This window comes from Pongo pygmaeus, chromosome X (assembly GCF_028885625.2).
Source record: "Pongo pygmaeus isolate AG05252 chromosome X, NHGRI_mPonPyg2-v2.0_pri, whole genome shotgun sequence".
NCBI lineage: Eukaryota > Metazoa > Chordata > Mammalia > Primates > Hominidae > Pongo > Pongo pygmaeus.
The window spans coordinates 29,913,624-29,934,261 of record NC_072396.2 but is presented as its reverse complement, the minus strand read 5'-3'; the positions used below and the strand labels follow the sequence as shown (position 1 = coordinate 29,934,261).

Here is a 20,638-nt window from a genome sequence, read left to right as displayed (position 1 = left end):
ATTTCAAAGCCTGTGCCACACTGAACCACTAAGACAAATCATCTCTTTTGACATTATATTTCAAAAATAACTCTCACATTTGTGTGGACAAAAAAAGAATATATACAGAATAAGATGTTAAAATTGAAGTTGGAACTAGGCACCATGTTACAACAGATGCGAAATACTAGTGTGAGTTACAAATCACTAAATAGAGATTTTTAAAGGAAATGGGTAAGCATCTGTTCCTTACTCTTGAACTCCTTGGTGACTTTCAGATTTTAAATGATTTAGGAAAGTGCAGAGGAAGGATTTTGTGCAGATATTTCTTTGACAAGATATTTTGTCTATCTCCTTGGGAAAGAGCTGAGAATTCTCAACTATCATCTCCAGCCAAGTGAAGGGGTCTTCTATGAGATTCCTTTGAAATCTATTGAATGTGTTCTTTGCAGTTGGGTGACGTGGAGTAATGGAGCTCACCTCACACCTGAGACAGGCAAAGCAATAGCCACAGCAGAATAGATGAGGCGGTGTTCCAAACCTTTGGGGGCAAAGGATATGTGAGTATTTTCTATGCCGTGGTTATCTATAAGACCCATGTGCTCAGAACAGTCCCATTTTATGCCTGTCTCATCAAAATTTTTATTTTTTTATTTTTTAGACGGAGTTTCGCTCTGTCACACCCAGGCTGGAGTGCAATGGTGCAATCTCAGCTCACTGCAACCTCCGCCTCCTGGGTTGAAGCGATTCTCCTGCCTCAACCTCCCGAGTAGCTGGGATTACAAGCGTGTGCCACCACACCCAGCTAATTTTTGTACTTTTAGTAGAGATGGGGTTTCCCCATGTTGGCCAGGCTGGTCTCGAACTCCTGACCTCAGGTGATCTGCTCGCCTTGGCGTCCCAAAGTGCTGGGATTACAGATGTGAGCCACCACTCCCAGCCTCATCAAAATTATTAGTAATACCCCCTTTCACTCACAGATGTATTTCAGTTTGGATGATAACTTACATGGTCACCCTAACAGCAAAGTACACAGAAAATAGAGTCAACATTGGGTTGACTTGGGTTCTGACCAGTAGCCACCTATGGGAGTATAAGAACCTCAGCAGCAAGAACCTGGGGTGAAGCCTAGGTCTTCAGAAGAGAAGGAAAGAGTAATAAGTCTCCACACAGATAGAGATTGGGCCTGTCTGGGTCAAGGAAACTGTAGGAGAGGTAGGTAGGGCTGGGAGGGGAGAGACAAAGAGAAAGAACACTTAACCAGCCATTAGGCCTAGAAAACACTTTATATCACCCTCGTTCTGTGTTTATTCCGCTCTGACCTTGGAACAGTCAGAATGGGCTGGCAAGGTGTAAGTAGGAGAGAAGTCCAAGGAACAGATGTAAAGATGCTGCCTGCCACGCCTGTCTTTTCTGTTGTAATACTCCTGTCTGCAGCAGCCCTAAACCGGGGAAGGGGCACAATTTAACACTAAATTAAGTTCAGAGTTTTAGATGCTACCTTGGACTAGTCATTCTAATACTGAATTAACATCTATGAGGTAGAGTGACCATGCTTGGAAGCTAAAATGAAATTGCATTTAAATACGTTACAGATGTTGCTGGTTCAAAATCTTGAACACATATACATTTTTTAAAACAGCTTTAATGAGATATAATTCATATACCATATCATTCATCCACCATTTAAAGTGTATAATTCAGTGTTTTTAGTATATTTACAGGGTTGTCCAACCACCACTGCCATGTAAGTGTAGAGCATTTCACCCTCCCCAAAAGAAACCCCTTACCTATTACCAGTCACTCCTCTTTTCCCCTTTCCTGCATCACCCTCCACCACCACCAGCAGCAGCCCTGTAACACTAATTTTTCTCTCTATAGAGTTGCTTGTTCTGAACATTTCACATAAATTGAATAATATGTGGTCTTTTAATAATAACTGCCTTCTTTAGCTCAGCATCATGTTTTCAAGGGTCAACGATGTTGTAACATGTATCAGTAGTTCTTTTTTTTTCTTTTTTTTTTTTTTTTTTAAGACGGAGTTTCATACTTGTTGCCCAGGCTGTGGGGCAATGGTGCAATCTTGGCTCACTGCAACCTTCACCTCCCGGGTTCAAGCAATTCTCCTGCCTCAGCCTCCCGAGTATCTGGGTCTACAGGCGTGTGCCACCACGCCCGGCTAATTTTTGTATTTTTAGTAGAGATGGAGTTTCTCCCTGTTGGCCAGGCTGGTCTCAAACTCCTGACCTCAGATAATCTGCCCACCTCAGCCTCCCAAAGTGCTGGGATTACAGGAGTGAGCCACTGCGCCAAGCCAGTAGTTCATTTTTTATTGCCTAATTGTACTCCATTGTAAAGATAGGCCACGTTTTGTTTTATCCATTCATCAGCTGATGAATATTTGGGTTGTTTCCACTTTTGACTATTATGAATAATGCTATGAACGTTTGTGCACAAGATTTTATGTGAACATGTATTTTCATTTCTCTTGGGTATATACCTAAGAGTGGAACTGCTGGGTCAAATGGGATTACATAAGAATTTAAATATGTTTGTAAGTATATGAACTATTTCTAGATGAGACTCATAGTAGTAGCTGAATTCAGGATATAGAGGGACAGAAGAAAAAAGAGACTACTTTTTCTCTGTATCGTGTGTGTGTGTGTGTGTGTTTCTGTGTGTGTTTAGAATCTTGTACCATGAGCATGTACTATCCACAACATGAATAAAGTAAAAATAAGCTGAAACAGTAATCATGGATAATATAAGATCTATAAATATTAAGCAGATTAAGTGATTGGGAAATTTCTATGTTAGATCAAACACAAAATGCTCTATATCAATGTAATGGCTTTTCTATATCATAATTTGAAGCTATCTCATATATAATGAGAAATATCAGCCCATTTTATTAACCTTTTAATAGTAAATCATACTACAGTGATCTAAATTTAAATAATGAGAGGAAAAGCATACGACTTTAAGAGAAATTAAAACATTTAAGAAAAAATCACAGTATAAATAAAATCACAGACATAACTACTTTGAATAGAACATTCTGAAAAATGAAGAGCTGCCCTCCATGATGTTATTACTGAAATCGCAAACCAACTTTCTACAGTTATTCATTCATGAACTCTCTCTCTCTCTCCCCTTCTCTCCCTCCTTCTATCACTCACTGTATATATATATATATATGTGTATATATATATTCTATTTTAATTTATTTGTATTTTTAATCTAAACTACTCATTGAGATGACTCATTTCATGAAGTTGCTACCTGTTATATTACAGTCTACTTTCTTTTCTTTCCAATCAGTGGATTTCTTACTTGTAGTCACCTGAGGATTGGAGAATATGTCCATATCTACCCATCTTAAAACTGTGTTATTCTTTTAAAGTCTCTTAAATTTATTTTAATTGGTACAGTATGTATAATAGGGAGAGCCACAAAATAACTCTAATATTTTAGGATATCTTCTTACATAAGCCTTTTAATTGGCCTTGATCCTTTTATTTACCACTCTTTCCATTGTTCTAACTTTATTTCACCTTGTTGCTGCAGCCTAGATCTACCAAAGTGATTTTAAGAGAGTTAAAATAATCAGCCTAGAGCAGCTGACCACATAACCTACACAAAAGTAATAACATAGCAAATTTCTCCATATATAATAGATTACTTTGTTTAATACAAAAAATTATGGAAAAGCCTAGGAGAAGCAACAAAATTCCTATGAACAATTGCTGTGTTGTGGCAGGAAAAAAGTAGGAAACACACTAATACCAATCAATACTTATGAAGCACCTGCTATGTAAAAGGAAAACAAAATCAAGATCACAATCATCATAAAAAGCAGGGTTCAACACATGACAGACTGCAGGTCAAATCTAGCCTACAGCTGGCATTCATAAATATAGTTTTATTGCAACATAATCATACCTATTTGTTTACATATTGTCTATGGTTGCTTTAGCACTGCAATGGTGGAGTCGAATAGTTGTGACAGATACTGAATTGTTGCAAAAGAGACCATATGTTTTACAAAGCCTAAAATGTTTACTCTCTGGTCCCTTGCAGAAAAAGATTTGTGCACTCCTAAAAACCATGTTAATATTGGGACCATCAGAGAGTATGTTAGTGCTAAATAACCTGAAGTTTAAAAAGTTTATTTACTCTAAAAATAAATATATTATATATAGTGTGTATTTACATTTTTGTTTATGTGTATAAAATATATATAGCATATTAAGTATCTAGTATGGCCACTAGGCCAATATGTAAATACCAGAAACAGATGAAATTTTATAAGGGTCACCGATTCAAAAAAGTAATAAATAATATTACCTAGCTAAGAGTTTAATTTATAAATTAGAATGAAGAAAAGAAAATCGACTCTAAGAGAAAGCTGCCCAAGGTCAAACAGCTAATAAAGTAACTGAAAAGAATTAGGGGGAAAGAGCCCTGAAAGTTAAAAGATTTATTAAGAATATATATTGCAAATATGAACTACTGCTGTAATTTAAGAATTGGGAGGTTATGTGATACGTTTCATTGACAGTAAACAATATAAATTGAATTTCATTTTTTTATTTTGTCTTTTTCATTTCATGAAATACAATAGAAGGGAAACCTTGGTTTTCAACTCTGGCTGCATATTAAATCACCTAGAGAGCTCTTAAAATACCAGCATCTTAGTACCCAGAATAATTAAATCAGAGTATTAGAGATTCTAATTTGGAACCAGCATTCAACCACTGCTATACAGTGTGGCAATTCTCAAGAGGATCATGGGTATTGCAACCTCTAGGGTTTGAGAGGGGAATGTAAAAGACAGCCAATTCAGATTATATACAACCTTTTTCTTGCCTTTTTCTGAAGAAATATTATGTAAAAGAGTGGGAATGTGTTGCCCATGTGGAAATATGGAAGCAGAAGGAAAACATTGAAAACCACGGTTATACAGAAAAGGACATAAATTCTCAAGTTCTGCAACATTGGTATAGATTCCAGCCCCAATATGACAATTGGAAGTCACATAAATTCTATAACCCTTGAATCGTCAACTGGGCAATGAAAATAATAACAGACCACTTATTTGCAGAGTCATTGTGTGAATGAGAAAAAAAAATGTTTGTAAAATCACTACTTCCAAGGTATAATAAATGGTGGCTATATTATTCTTCAAATAAGGCAGTATAGATATTTAAAACATAAATTAAATGATTATCTCTTTTTCAGCTCTTCATTTAATGAAATAATGAGGGCTACGACATACAACACTGCATTCTCAATATTACTTTTTCAGGTATTATTAAAAGGTAAACATAGATTCTAAATAGAACGATGCATACAATGCACAAGATAAATTATATAATTTTCCTATGCTGAAAGTGGAGTGGCTGCTAAGTACTTTGCCTCTATTTGACGTAAGTTCAAATTCAATAAGAAACTTTCTCCTTGGACAAAATGTTTCAGACTCTTTAGAAAGACATACAAATGAACTGGAGAGATAGTATCCTTGGTAAGACCTCAGGTTGTACAAGCACCATTACATCCAAACCAATTCACCATGAATAAGGCAGGAATATACATGACCCTCTTTGTTCAAAGACAAATGTCAATGAACCAATAGAACGCCTTGAGTGAAATAAACTGTCATATTCTCTTATCTTAACCTCTACCAAATAAAATAGAAAGAACAGCTTTGGTGTTTCTATGTAGCTACATACTTGCTGATAGTTGAGATGTTTGTCCCCTCCAAATATTATGCTGAAATATAATCTTCAATGTTGGAGATGGAGCCTGGTGGCAGGTGTTTGTGTCATGGAAACAGATCCCTCATGAATGGCTTGGTGCTGTACTCAGGATAATGAATGAGTCCTCACTCTCAGTTCATGTGAGATATGGCTGTTTAAAAGTGTGGCACCTCCCCACTCTTTCTCCATCTTTCTTCCTCTCTTAACCACGTAATGCACTGGCTCCCCCTTCACCTTCTGCCATGATCATAAGCTTCCTGAGGCCCTCACCAGGAACAGATGTCAGCATCGTGCTTCTTGCACAGCCTGCAGAACTGTGAGCCAAAATAAACTTTCTTTCTTATAAATTATCCAGCCTCAGGCATTCCTTTAGAGCAACACAAATGGACTAACACACTCACAAATAAGGATTTCAAAGAGATATCAGTATTCTTGCAAATAATGTGCAAGTAAGTAGCCAAATAGGCATTGAAATCACCAAGAACATCATGGTGGAATGGTTTCTTGTGAAATATATCAACCAATTAAAACACTGCCTGATTTTAGATAATGTGTGATTTTAAAATTGTCAAGTAAGTAGAAAGAATAGAGATGGCAAAAATAAAATAACAAAGTTTAGAATCCAAAACAAGTATGAGAAAAAGAGAGTGGTAATTCTTGCCAATTAATTTTAAATAGCTGCATAAGGAAGAATATAGAGTGTGAACAAATGAAGATGTGAAAGCCTTCATCTGTCCTCTGAAATTATATTGCTTGGTGATCTTTGATAGCTTCATTAATTTAAAAACATATATAGTGCTTACTATGTGACAAATGTCACAGTAAGTGCTGTGGGTTAAAAACATGATTAATAAATGCACATCCCTTTCTTAGGATCAGCTGGATGATTGAGACATCTATGCATAACCTCATTCTTTTTAATTGTCAATATCAAAATATTTAGTGGATATGCATGGTGATCATAATATCAATAAATTAATCTAAAATCTGTTCAAGTGAATAATTTCTGATGCAATGTGAGAGAAAAGAAAGTCAAGAAATAATTAAGATATTCCACACAGAGCTAAATACAAAAATGTTAAACCCAATAATAATGATTTTTTGACAATAGCTATTGTAAGATATTCTATCTATTAAAATGTTTTAATGTAGAATAAATAGCTTGGTTCTAACTAGTGAATTTCACAAATCTAAAAATATCATTGAATAATACCAACAATGTAAAATTGATCACATTGATTGTATTGAGGCACAGGAAGCAATACCCCAAAGTTAAGTCCTCAGAGGCAATTTCAGAAACAAAATTCTGCCCTTCTGCCCTTTTGTCTCTCACCCCTTGTTCTTCCCTGAGGATAGCCATCGAAATTAAAATCCCTCTTCCCTAAAACTGGTCATAGAAATCAGAAATGTTTTACCTCAAGGCCAACAATAAAACCTAAAAATATTATCATAACTTACCCCCTACCTTTATGTGTAAGAACTGGCCATAAAGAAATTCTCTAACTTACCTGTTGACTATAGGTCAAGACCCCCCATACCAGAGAGAGTTCCTGCACCATACCCGGGAGGAAGGAATGCTGCACAGAGAGGTCAAGAAGAATCTGGACAGACAGGCCTTGCTGATTTTTCCCACTCAAGTCTATTAGTATTAGATCATACCCTTTTTGTCCAATCACAGTTCTACACAGCTGTCCATCCTTCATGGAACCTAAGCATAAAAAGGTAGTCTTTCCTATATCTTGGGGTCTTCATTCTGAAAGCTCCCTCCCAAGCCACATGAAACTATGATAAAATAAATTCGTATGGCTTCTCTCTTTTTATAGAGGTGTCAACTGTGACCCTTACGATGCGAAGGAAAGGGATCACCCTCTTTCCATTCCTACATGAGACAAGTCACAAGTGTATAAAAGCAGCAATGCAGAATAGTACATGTGATTGTATAAGAACTCATGAGAAAACACATCTTATAGACACGTTAAAAGGTATGCCATGCTTCAAAATCCAAAAATGCTATCCTTTTTTGAATGACAGTGTATGTGTAATGTAAAGTTTTGTGAAACTGTTGTGTGCTGTGGTAGTAAACAAGAGGTACAAAATATTTGAACTAAGAGGTGGTCATAGGGGACTGTGATGGGCTGAAAGGGGATGGAACAAAAGAAAAATCTTAGTTGCCAAAATGTGCAAGTCTTGATGACCAACTGAATAGGAAAGTGAGGAAGTAGGGGAACAAGAATGACCCCTTTGTTTCTAATCTATGTGATTCTTCAGGATATTGTGCTAAAGAAGAAGGGGATATATATATATATATATATATATATATATATATATATATATATATAAAATTCAGTATAAGTTGGTAGGCAGTGCATTTGGCATCCCTATGGAACCACCCCAGAGAAGTATCTGATAGAGATGCAAGGGTTGGGGATGGAATGAAGACAGCAAGAGGATGTGCAGGATGAGAAGAGTAAAGGAACTGGGACGGAAGCATGGTGGCACCTCTATCTAAAAGGTGACTGCAGGAAGAGAAACTTGTGAAGGATGTTGACAGTGTTCACAGAGGAAAGCAAACAGAGAATACTATAATAAGAGGCAAGTGTGTAGAGACTAAGAGTAATGAACAGTGTCAAGTGCAGAAGAGAGACCTAGTCAAAAAAAAAAAAAAAACTAGCACATGTTCACTAGATTTACCAACATAAAAGTCACCATTGACTATAAAAATAATAGTTTTTGCACCATAACAAATAAAGACTGAATTACAGAGGATTAGCATGAAGTGGGAAATTAAGCCATGGAGATAGAGAATTGAGATTACTCCCTCGAGAAGATTGGCTCAGAAAAGAAGAAAAATAAAATGGCGGTTCTACAGTAGAGAGGAAAAGATGAAGATGACCATACAGTTGAAAGAGAATAGGAATTGATAAAATCAAGGGTGCAAGTGAAATAGGTATCTCTTAAGTGGACGATGAGACTCTCCTCTGAGAAAGCCAGGAAAAGAATGTGAGGTTGGTTGTGATCATGAATATATTTATCATTAGGATATAGGGAAGGCAAGAGCATTCATATCTGAGGGTCTGAAACATTTAAAAACATATCAGGTAGGATATTGGCTAAGGAGAGGGGAGGGTTGAGAAGGATTGAATAGGGAGCTTGAGGAAAATAGGCCAGTTTTGAATTCTCCTTTGGGAGTTTAGCAGGAGAGATGAGTTCAGACAACATTGAGGAATAACTTTTATTTTTTAGTCAGTTATGAGGTTCCTGTTCTTGAACTCTGGTTTTAGATGTAAAGCCTGAGTCTTTGAAGGGTTAAGACACTGTGGAAAGCCATACTTGAGCCACAGATGCATGAGAGAGCCAAGCCCAGACCAGAAGAAACACCTACCAGAACAGTGAACTAAATTGTCTTAAGCCATTCCGTTTTAGAGTAGTTTATTATGTAGCAAAAGCTAACCAACACAGATATTTTGAACATGAAATATGTTGAACTTAGCCGGGCGTGGTGGCTCATGCCTGTAATCCCAGCACTTTTGGGAGGCTGAGGCAGGCAGAACACCTGAGGTCGGGAGTTCAAGACCAGCCTGACCAATATGGAGAAACTTCATCTCTACTAAAAATACAAAATTAGCCGGCACGGTGGCGCATGCCTGTAATCCCAGCTACACAGGAGGCTGAGGCAGGAGAATCACTTGAAGCCAGCAGGCAAGAGGTTGCAGTGGGCTGAGTTGGCGCCATTGCATTCCAGCCTGGGCAACAAGAGAGAAACTCCATCAAAAAAAGAAAGAAAGAAAGAGGGGAGAGAGAGAGAGAGAGAGAGAGAGAGAGAGAGAGAGAGAGAGAGAGAGGAGAGAGAGAGAGAGAGGAGAGAGAGAGAGAGAGAGAAAAGAAAGAAAGAGAAAGAAAGATGTTGAACTTGGAATATATGTATCCTTGTGAAAGACTACAAGCAATAAACATACATAGAAAAAGCAACTCCATGAACTTGGCTTCTGTTATTTTTTTCATAGTGAAAACTCATTATTTAGTTTATCTTTTCATAGTGTAATTGAAAATCAGGTTTTTGCAAAATATGATTTTTATTATAAGAATGAAGTTTCATAACAATATACTTCAGAAACTACTTTTAAAGGTTAGATCATGAATCAGAAAGCCTTATTTAATTAAAAAAACTAGCACTGATTTGTATTGCTTCTGTTTTGATTTATGCCTCTGCTCATATTTGTTCTTTCTGTTTCTAGGCAAGGATCTTGTCTTGTCCATACATACCTTTTCTGCAAGCATCCCTAAAATATGCACATAGAAAAGTTGCCAAATAAAGTGTAGAGTGACATCCTAGAGGATTCTGGGTTGTTAAATCCAAACTTAGGGAATATTTGTCTCAATTTATCACTCTCTCCAAAAGTAGACACATGACATAATATAACCTACATATAAGGAGCAAACCTCCTTTCGATAATTCTAAATTATATGTACTAAAAGAAAATATCACTGTGCGACTACACACACATACACACACACATACATACATACATATATTTGCATTTTTCAAACATATGAAAAACAGTAATTGTAATGAATAACAGCTCCTCCTGTATCTGTGTTTATGAATATCTGCCAATGCACTTCATTGTAACAGGCTCATTATTTATACTAAAGGGTTGCTTCCTTTTAACAATTGTAAATGGCTTCAAAGTGATGTCTGCACTTTAGCTAGAACTGAGCTCCTATTAATGGCCCTCTCAGTAATCAAGTAACCAATCTGCTTCTCTCCAGCCTCTCAAACCACTTCTTGGAAGACATTCTCTTTCTGTCTGTGGGCAAAATTCTCTCTCTACCTTTTAGAAAGAACAAAACTATTTTGTGTCAGCAATTGCACATAATAGTTAAAGGAATGCAGATCACCACTCATCTTGGTCTTTCATCACTTAGTTCTCCACTCTCTTAGTATAATCAAAACCTCTTAAAAATCCTCTGCCTTCACATTAAGTTATTTGGAAAACTTAGAAACTTGTTATTTTCACACTAATATTTGAGAAAAATCATCATCCATAAGACCATAACCTTTTCAGACGTTATGTAGTTTAGGCATAACAACATATTCAACTCTTAATTTTTATAAGAATAGGAATTTGCCTAATTTTTTGTAGTAAGCAATAATATTAATAATAATAATGATAATGATTTACTCAACATAAAATGGATCATATCAATTTCCTCTGTGCATGATTATGAGGCCCTAAATATGCTCAAATATATTTTTAATTCTTATAATTAGGTAAATAACATAGTGTTATAATATTCATTCCTTTTTTTTTTTTTTTTTTTTTTTGAGATGGAGTCTAACCCTGTTGTCCAGGCTGGAGTGCAGCGGCATGATCTCGGCTCACTGCAACCTCAGCCTCCCGGCTTCAAGCTACTCTCCTGCCTCAGTAATTTTTTTGAGGCACACGCCACCATGCCCGGGTAATTTTTTTGTATTTTCAGTGAAAACGGGGTTTTGCCATGTTGGCCAGGCTGGTCTCAAACTCCTGACCTCAGGTGAGCTACCTGCCTCAGCCTCCCTAATTGCTGGGATTACAGGCATGAGCCACCGTGCCCGGCATAATATTCATTCTTATAAACACTATTTTGGAAGATGCTTTGGTTCAGATTATTTTATGTAATATCTTGTATAAATAAAAGGAAATTCATGGATTAAGGCATTTATAATCTTGTTTCTTAGAAATGTCTTTTTCCTATTTGGACCTGAATATAATTAATAGATAAGGCAGTGGTCCTGAACCTATTTGCTGGTCTTATATGTTGAGGAAAATCTGAATAATGTTGTGTATCCTTTCCCCATAAAAATGTACATATGCACATAGAAATAAAAATTTGCATCCAATTTCAGGACACTTGGATGACCTCTACATTTCCAGTGGTTCTTGAACCACAGAATAAGATACCTTTATTTAAAGTTTTCAAAATCAATGCATTTATTTATGTCTTGGGTCAAACTTTGTACTCAACACCAAAAATTATGAACAAAAACAAAATACAAATCATACTTCTTCCTTTCTTCTTCACTCTCCTGACTCCCCTATTGTCTCCCATTTGGAGGCTGTATCCACACAGCAACAGTTAGTTATTTGTATGTATTGCAACTTCCTAGTAGAGAGGCGCTTTTAAGAAACCATTTGTTGACTTGTCCATAAAGGAGTGCATTAGAAAAGTAACAGAAAATAAAATTAAATTAAAATGCCATGAACTTCATGAGAACCACAGAAATTAGTAATGAAAGGAATTTGTCATTAATCTGTTTCTTCATCAGGAGCCAGAAAATGAGGTAGCATCAAAATGGCATTCATATCAACTTCACAATGCAATGAATGGGAACACCCATTGAGCTTTATGCTGAAGTTCTTAGTTCGTTGTTTTTAACTACTTTATTTATTATTAATAAGAAGCCCATGTACGGAAAAAAAAAAAAAAAGAGAGACAACATTTCGAAAACTATATTTAAATTTTTAGATAGATGGATAGATAGATAGATAGATACATACATACATACATACACACACACATACATACATACAAAATATCACATGTGTCCAGGCATGGTGACTTATGTCTATAATCCCAGCACTTTGGGAGGCTGAGGTAGGAGGATTGCTTAAGCCCAGGAGTTAGGGGACAGCTTGGGCAACACAGTGAGACCCTGTCTCTATTAAAAAAAAAAAAAAAATTTAAATTATCTAAGTGCAGTGGGGTGCAACTGTAGTTCTAGCTACTCGGGAGGCTGAGGTGAGAGGATCATTCGAGCCTGGGAGATGGAGTCTGCTGTGAGCCGTGATCACGCCACTGCACTCCAGCCTGGCTGTTAGAGTAAGACCTTGTCTCAACTATAGATAGATAGATAGATAGATAGACAGATAGATAGATAGATAGATAGATATCATATGTATTTGTGTATCTGTGTGTCTAATATATATATATGGATTACACGTGGAATATATATAAAATATACATATGTGCCATATGGAATATACGAATATATATGTGGAAAAAGTAAAATATCAAATACTTATTGTCACTTAAAATGGATCCTTTTCTTTTATAATTGACCATAAAAGATGACCAAAATACTAAAACAGGGTTAATTTAAAAACAATTGAGTTATCAAAATAATTGTTGATCTATAATGATGAGTATTTCCCTGAAAATATTTTTTAAAGTGAGAAAATTCTTGAACATGTTTTACTGGCTCTTTGAAAGTTTTATCTTTGCATATTTTGCCACCAAATTTAGAAAAAGTGAGCAGCATAACATTATCACTTATGGTATCACAGTTATTCCTGTCATATTATGATTAGCCCTGATTGAAATGACATTTCCAACATGTACCAAAACTGTGAAAATGGTAATTACATTCTTCATTTACATGAGGTTATTCTTTCAGCCTACCAATTTGTTATACAAGTTGCATAGGCATCTTTCTGTGAAATAAAACAAACACTGAACTCTATGTCTGCTTAGATTACTGTTATTATTTTGTACTGATTCCCTTTTGCTTTATTTCTTTACAGACAACCTACAGAAAGGGGGATAATTTCCTTTTACTTCATGCCCACAGACAATTATCAGATATAGGCAGGTTTATACTAACGGAAATAAGGGGAAAATGCCTCGTCAAATTCACATAGTTTGTATTAAAATGTTTTCTTTCTTTCAAAATCATGTACAGCATATGTATTCAGCAAGCGTGACTCCAGCCTCTATAATCCTATATTATGTTGCACTTTTCCATAAATTACAGATATGTCAATATGGTTCAAATTAATTGAGTAATCTCTTCCTGAAAAACATTCAGCCACAAAGAAAATTTCTCTTGGCACATAAAAGTCCACGTTTTAAAGAGAAAGCCAAAATTCCTTGTGGTAGTTGCATGCTGTACCTATACAAACTATGAATTAAATTTCAGATATTTGTTGAACATTTTCTATGAATCAAGCACAGTCCTGGGTTAACAAGACTTAGTTTTGAGTATCAGTTCTATCTTGGAGAGCTGAGTGCCGGTTGGTAGATCACTTACCCTATTTGAGACTCATTTAAATGAAGATTTAATGAGTCACTATTTAATGACTATTTAAATGAAGATAATATTGCTTACTTCCCAAGCTTGTTTTCTCAAATATGTTGCTGCCTGTCAAAGAGTTTCATTAAATGTATCATATATATTAATGTTACCTCACAGGATTATCAGGAGACCAAAAAGAGAGAATATATGGGAGAGAAAAAAATCTTTACAATGTCATGCAAATGGAAGTGGTATCATTTTTGTTGAATAAATTCACACATCCACATACACAGCCACACAAACGTGAATGCCACTAAGGCTGAAAGATTTCTCCACCTTCCCAGAAGACATATTGTATTTCATGTGTAATCATGTCCTTTTTCACTTACATATTCACTACTAATCCCTTGGGGAAGAAACAAATCAACAAATACATACCATGAAATCAGAAGCATAAATTTTGGTAAATTTTATGATGCTCCTTAAGGTTTTTATTTCTGATTGAAATTGCTGTCACAGTTACAATTTTTATCCTTCTGTCATGTATCTGTAGATGCTATTCTAAAAAAACCAATATGTGTAAAAATATTTTCCAACCAACGTTTATCTATAAATCATAATTGTAAATTAAAATAGTAAGAAAAGCCAAAGGTGGTTAATTTCCTAGATGAATTACTAGAAAACTTTGGCCCTCTGACCTTTCAGGGAGTAAAAAGAAATCCAAAACGAACTTGCTTTCATTGTCATGTTAACATTGCTGCTTTTGACAAAATGGCAACATATGTCGCATATTTTCTGGCATTTTTCTTGATACCAGTAAAAAGCTGGCAGCCATGTTATCCTCTCAGATTTGGAGTCAGGGTTTCAGCAATTGTGACACAAGGGCCCAAAATATTTGGGGAGAATTGAAGGACTTCTAGAATTAGGTCCCTTGGGAAACATAATCATTGATCCTGCTGTAAACTAAAAATAAAATCCTTAGCCCGTCACAAATGGCCCAGACCCTCTCTTAGCCACTGAGACCCCAGAAAGACCTTAAAAACTAAATTCCTGGCAATGACAAGAAGGGAGGTCAGACACGCTTTTTTATACCCCCCCCCCCTTTTGGAGTTTAGGCACAATTGACCAGCATTAATGTTATTATAAAATAGAGAGCAAAGACTAACAAAATGGACTCTGTAACATTAAGATACCAAATTATAAACAGGACCTAAGGCCATGTCAGACAAGGGTTAAATCTCACACCCCTACAGGTCACTCTGACCCAGTGTATTGATTAACAGACTTCCTTATCTTAAAACATTCCTTCCTGCTGACTCCAAATTTTTAGACAAACCTTTATTCCTTTAACCAATCACAAATTAAAGAATCTCTGAATCCACCTATGAACTGTAAGCCCCTGCTTCAAGATATCTCACCTTTTTAGGCCTCACCAATGTGTACCTTCCATATATTGATTTATGTCTTTGCCTAAAACTCCTGCCTTCGTAAAATGTATAAAACCAAACTGTAATCTGACTGCCGCAGGCATACTTTCTCAGGACCTCTTGAAACAGTGTTCCCCAGGCCTCGGTCATTCATACTGGCTCAGAATAAAGTTCTTTAAAATATTTTACAGAGTCTGGTTTTGCCATCAACGCAGCCTAGTAATTCTCACTTTATAATTCAATATCACAAATAAAAATATATATCTTTGGGCTCTCCACCTGCCTTTAATTTTTATTTTTCATAATGTTCCTCAGGACCTTTGGCAATGAGGACCTTTGGCTGACCTTGAGGTCATCTTCAAAATTGACCACTTTTGCCTAAAATGTTCATCAGTGATAATTCATAACCACTGTCATTTTCTGTGGTTCTGGGATGCTCCCTATAGCACAATTTTCAATTCAGTCTCCTCTAAAACCAATACTTAAGTAGAGGAAATATTTTGAAACCAAGAAAGCAGTCCGGGAATGGCCTGAGGGCACTGGGGTCATATACAAAGGAGGAGACTGTTAAAATGTTTCAGAAAGTGAGGCACCACACAGTTGTGCCTGGGGCTGTGAAAGAAGTAATGGCTCAGGTATTAGCCATGGTTTATTGGGAAGGTGCCTATAGTCAACACTTTCTAATTAGTTCTTTATCTACATCCTAGACCTACTGCTCCTACCCCTATAGCGACCACCTTTGGATTGTTCTTTGAGCTCTCTCTTTCTTCTTTATCCCAATACTCTAATTTATCCCAACATCTACTTCTGTCTTTTGAGTCCATCTCATCTCATGCCCACTATCTTAGCCTGAGACTATGACTCCAGTATCACTGGGAATATCTGAAAAAGCTCTTTCCTTTTCTTCATAGAAAGCAAGTCCCAGATAAGCAGAAATGACTGAAAACTCACTGTCCTAATTCAACCTCTCACTGCTGCTAAAATTACCTTCTATAACCTCTATTGACTCCTTGTTTCCAGAATTTTGCATGTGGACCTTAAGAATATTGCTTAAATGACTCATTTTGGGCTTCTAACTACTGGTATTGAGGTGTGACTGCTTACTGCAGGCAGCTTTCTGTCCTACTTATATATTAGTATTACTAGGAGAGCATTAAACAAATAAAACACACACACACACACACAAAAAATATAGATTCCCAGGCTCCATCCCAGATCAATTAAATTGGAATCTTTGGAAGGTTTGGGCAAGACAGAGGCAATTTTAAGTCTTTCCATGTTTTTCTGGTGCATAAAAATATTTGAGAATGACTAAACTGTGTAAGATAGGACCCCAGCTCCACACCTTGATAGAAAAAAGCCCTTTGATCCTTTGATCCTCTGGTTGGAATTATCCCGTTTGTTATAAACACCGAATATTCTTATCATATATTGAATTCTATTAACTATTATTTTGGTTATCCAAACTCATCTTCTGCTGATCCATCTGACCCTTTATGTGAAATCACATGGATTTCTCCTTTATATCTGGAACCCAGCATGGAAATTAATAGTTCCTAGCCTTTGTACATAGTTTTCCCTCAGCTTGGAATGATCGGACCCTTGGCTGACTAATGGATTATTATTCACCCTTTAAGGCCCAGGTCAAGCATCAGTTTCACTAGGACAGGTTTTTAGACTTTCCTACATCCCCTGAGCTGCCTTGGCATGTTATTCCTATTTTTACCAAAACAGTCTCCAGTAATAGGGTAACATGTCTATAAGTACAAGTTATTGAGTACATGGTTCTTTCATCCCTGTGCTCCTAACACACAGCAAAGAACATGGCATGTAATATTTTGGTGAATGTTTCAGAATGAGTGGATGAAAAAATGAGTTGATACTTTAAGAGTAACTACTTTGAAAGTAGTTGAAAAAGATATTTAACAGTCATTGTACTTTTACTAAGTGCCAGGCATCCTGCTGAGGACTTTATGCACATTATTTCACTAAATCCTCAAAACAACCAAAAGAAAAAGGTGCCACTGGTATCCCCATTTTACAACTGAGGAAACTCAGAGAGGCTGTCCCTCAACTTAATTATCCAGGCCCCTACATCAATATAACTTTGCATTTTGTTCCACAAAACATTTTCCCAGGAAATAATGTTGTAAACTAATATACAGTGTCAGGAAATTCCTGAAACTGCATTTATCTGAACTACACAGTGATCAAGTAGCTCTGTCTTAAGACAGTAAGTTGTTTATTTGGAGAAAAAGCTCCCTTTCATGGGACAATGGATTGTTAACATGATGAACTCCCTTACTTATTCAACAGCTATTTACTCATCAAGACTTATTCTAAGAACCTGGACTCACTGGGTCCACCAATTCTTGTCTATTATACCTTGGATTTCGCCCAATTTCAATCAAATCTCTGCATTCAAAGACCTTCTTTAAACCACTTGAACCTAGACCCCCTCAAAACTCTATAAAAAAAAATCTACCTTCCACCACTGTCTTCAGAGAACTAAGACCCTGTCAAGTGTTGATTTTTATTACTGCACTAAGTAATAAACTCAGCTTTGCTTAATCAACAGGCTATTATGGCAGTTGTTTTGAGAAAGTAACAATTTACACTAATTATTGGCACTCAATCCCACAATCATGAATGAATTATTTACTAGACCTGGGTTCGTGTAACTATCCTACACTGTCTTGGTTAGTAAAACAAAATTAGTTTCTAAGACTCCAATCAGTCTTACAATACCTGTGTTTTTAATATCTACAGAATTGTTTCCTAACTCTCAGACTCTTAAGGAGAAAACAGTGTCTACAAGATTATTTTAAATGTGCATTGATATGTGAAAAAGGAAGGTTTTGATATGAATGGATAAACTTCATCCTTTGAAGCCTCAAAGAATGAAGGGTGAGGGCAGAGTTGCAGGAGGTTAGTGTTGTCATGAATGGTGAGCTCTTAGTAACATTTCAAGGACTTGTTTCTCTTTTGTGCATTTGCTGCACTATGCATTGCTTCCCTAATATTGTGGTTTGACACCTTTTTAGGCTTCCTGGACAGAGAACCATTTCCTAAAACAACAGCCAAAACTTATTGGGTGTTTATTATATGCTAGACACTGTTCCAGAATTGTTTGCTCTTGGGCTGGAGAAATAAACTTGGACTAGATTACACAGGGAATTTTAAATGGCCATAGAACATATTTTGAAGGAAATTGAGGAAACTCTTGAAGAGTATTATCTGGGGGAGGGCTTAATGAGATTTACATTTTAGAATATCCCTTATTTATTTTGCAGAGATTTGATTAAAATAGAAAGGAAGGTACAGAGAAATCAGACAGTTGTTGAAGTTGGGAAAAGACAGACTATGAGTGTGAGAATGCGTGTGTGCACGCACACACACACACAGGCTTGTATGTCTGTGTTTTATTGAGGATTAAAACATGAAAGGCCTGTTCCTGCTCTCAGGTCAAAATTTTGAAGGCTATTTTGAGAAGATTGTAGATTATATAGAGAAATTTAAACCTCTCTGTGGTTAATATTTGTATTATGACTTCTAATCTCTTGACTATAATTAGCCGTAATACCTTTAAAGTACGAATGGCCTCTGTATTATAGTCCTTCTTCATGCGGCTGATAAATACATACCGAGACTGGGAAGAAAAATAGGTTTAATGGACTCACAGTTCCACCTGGCTGGGGAGGCCTCACAATTATGGCAGAAGGTGAAAGGCACTTCTTACATGGTGGCAAGACAGAATAAGACAGAAGTGAAAGCCGAAACCCCTTATGAAACCATCAGAACAGTATGTACATAAGGTGGTACTTATGTACCACCAGAACAGTATGGGAGAAACCACCCCCATGATTCAATTCTTCCACCGGTCCCTCCCACAACACATGGGAATTATGGGAGTACAGTTCAAGATGAGATCTAGGTGGGACACAGCCAAACTATATCAGCCTCTGTTTCTGTCGTGTATACTGGAGTATGAAGAAGTTAGAACAGGAGAAGTGGTTGGGGTGGCAAAAAGGAAATCGAGAGTATTAACAGCATCTGATTTTCAAATCAATCTGTAAAAATCAGATGAATTTCTTTTTGTTTAAAGGTATAAATAAGCAACCCATAAGGATCTAGGCATAGTTGTGATTCAAGGACTTAGCTTGAATAAGACAGACTAAGTGTCAAACCCTGGGGAGGGGAATAAGAGAAATAAAAATGCAAAGGCACCCTTTTTTTTTTTTTTTTTAGATGGAGTTTTGCTCTTGTTGCCCAGGCTGGAGTGCAGTGGTGCGATCTCGGCTGACTGCAATCTCTGCCTCCCAGGTTCAAGTGATTCTCCTGCTTCAGCCCACTCCACCACGCCCAGCTAATTTTTTTTTTTTTTTTTGTACTTTCAGTACAGATGGGGTTTCATCATGTTGGCCAGGCTGGTCTCGAACTCCTGACCTCAGGTGATCCACCCTCCTTAGCCTCCCAAAGCACAGGGATTACAGGCGTGAGTCACCGTGCCTGGTCGGGGCCCTCTTTTTAACCAGACAATGTCCTACTTGTCCTCCATTCTCCCTCTGGAAAGTTTCCCCATGACAAATTTTGATTCTGCACCCACCTGTGTATTCCCACAGTCCTCTGTGTTTCTTAGAACTTATCAGACTTTGTGTAATTATCTCTTGATTAATCTGCCTGTCCCATTAGACATAACTCAATAATGAACAAAACTGTATCTCAACATTGCCAAGCCGCTAGCTCATTAGATGTTAGTTGAGTGGACACATAAATGAATCAGCAAATAAAATTTGCTGTTAAAAAAGCAAGGAATCATGTGTAAATGGCCTTAAACATCTTATTCCTTTTTATTAATGATATAAAATTTTTGAAAAGTGTACCCTAATGTTCTTCTCAAAGTAGAAAGAGGAATTTCTTGATGAACTAAATTTGGGAAATGCTAGGTTACACAAAATTTTGTTCTTTAAAGAAAAATAAATATTTTCTTTGTTCTTGAGGAATTTGGAGCTACGCCGTCCAGTACTGTAGCCACTAGCAACATATGGCTATTTACATTAATTTCTATGAAAAAAACTGTTATTCGTTGTATTAGTCACATCTCAGGTGCTTAATAGCCACATATAGCTATTGACTACTGTATTGAACAGCAGAGATATAGAATATTTTCATCACCAAGCACAGAGATCTATTGGGTTGTGTTAACTGCATTGATCTAGACAGGCTAGTATTCCTGTGCTCGCTTCGGCAGCACATAGACAGGCTAGTATTCCTGAAAACAATCTTTGGAAAGCCCTGGTAGAGTACATTTTTCCTGAGATTACTCAAGAATTTTTGGACTGCAAATTGTAATGCAACTCTGCCATATTCTTTACTGCTTGATTCATATTGATTACATTTAGACTGAAATATAAAGCAGG

The 20,638-nt window shown here is 36.6% G+C and overlaps 1 protein-coding gene across 1 annotated transcript in view; it reads right to left on the bottom strand.

The window, feature by feature from the left end:
- Positions 1-20,638, bottom strand: part of IL1RAPL1 (interleukin 1 receptor accessory protein like 1) — a 1,314,427-nt gene that overhangs the window by 633,771 nt on the left and 660,018 nt on the right. The window lies entirely within an intron of this gene.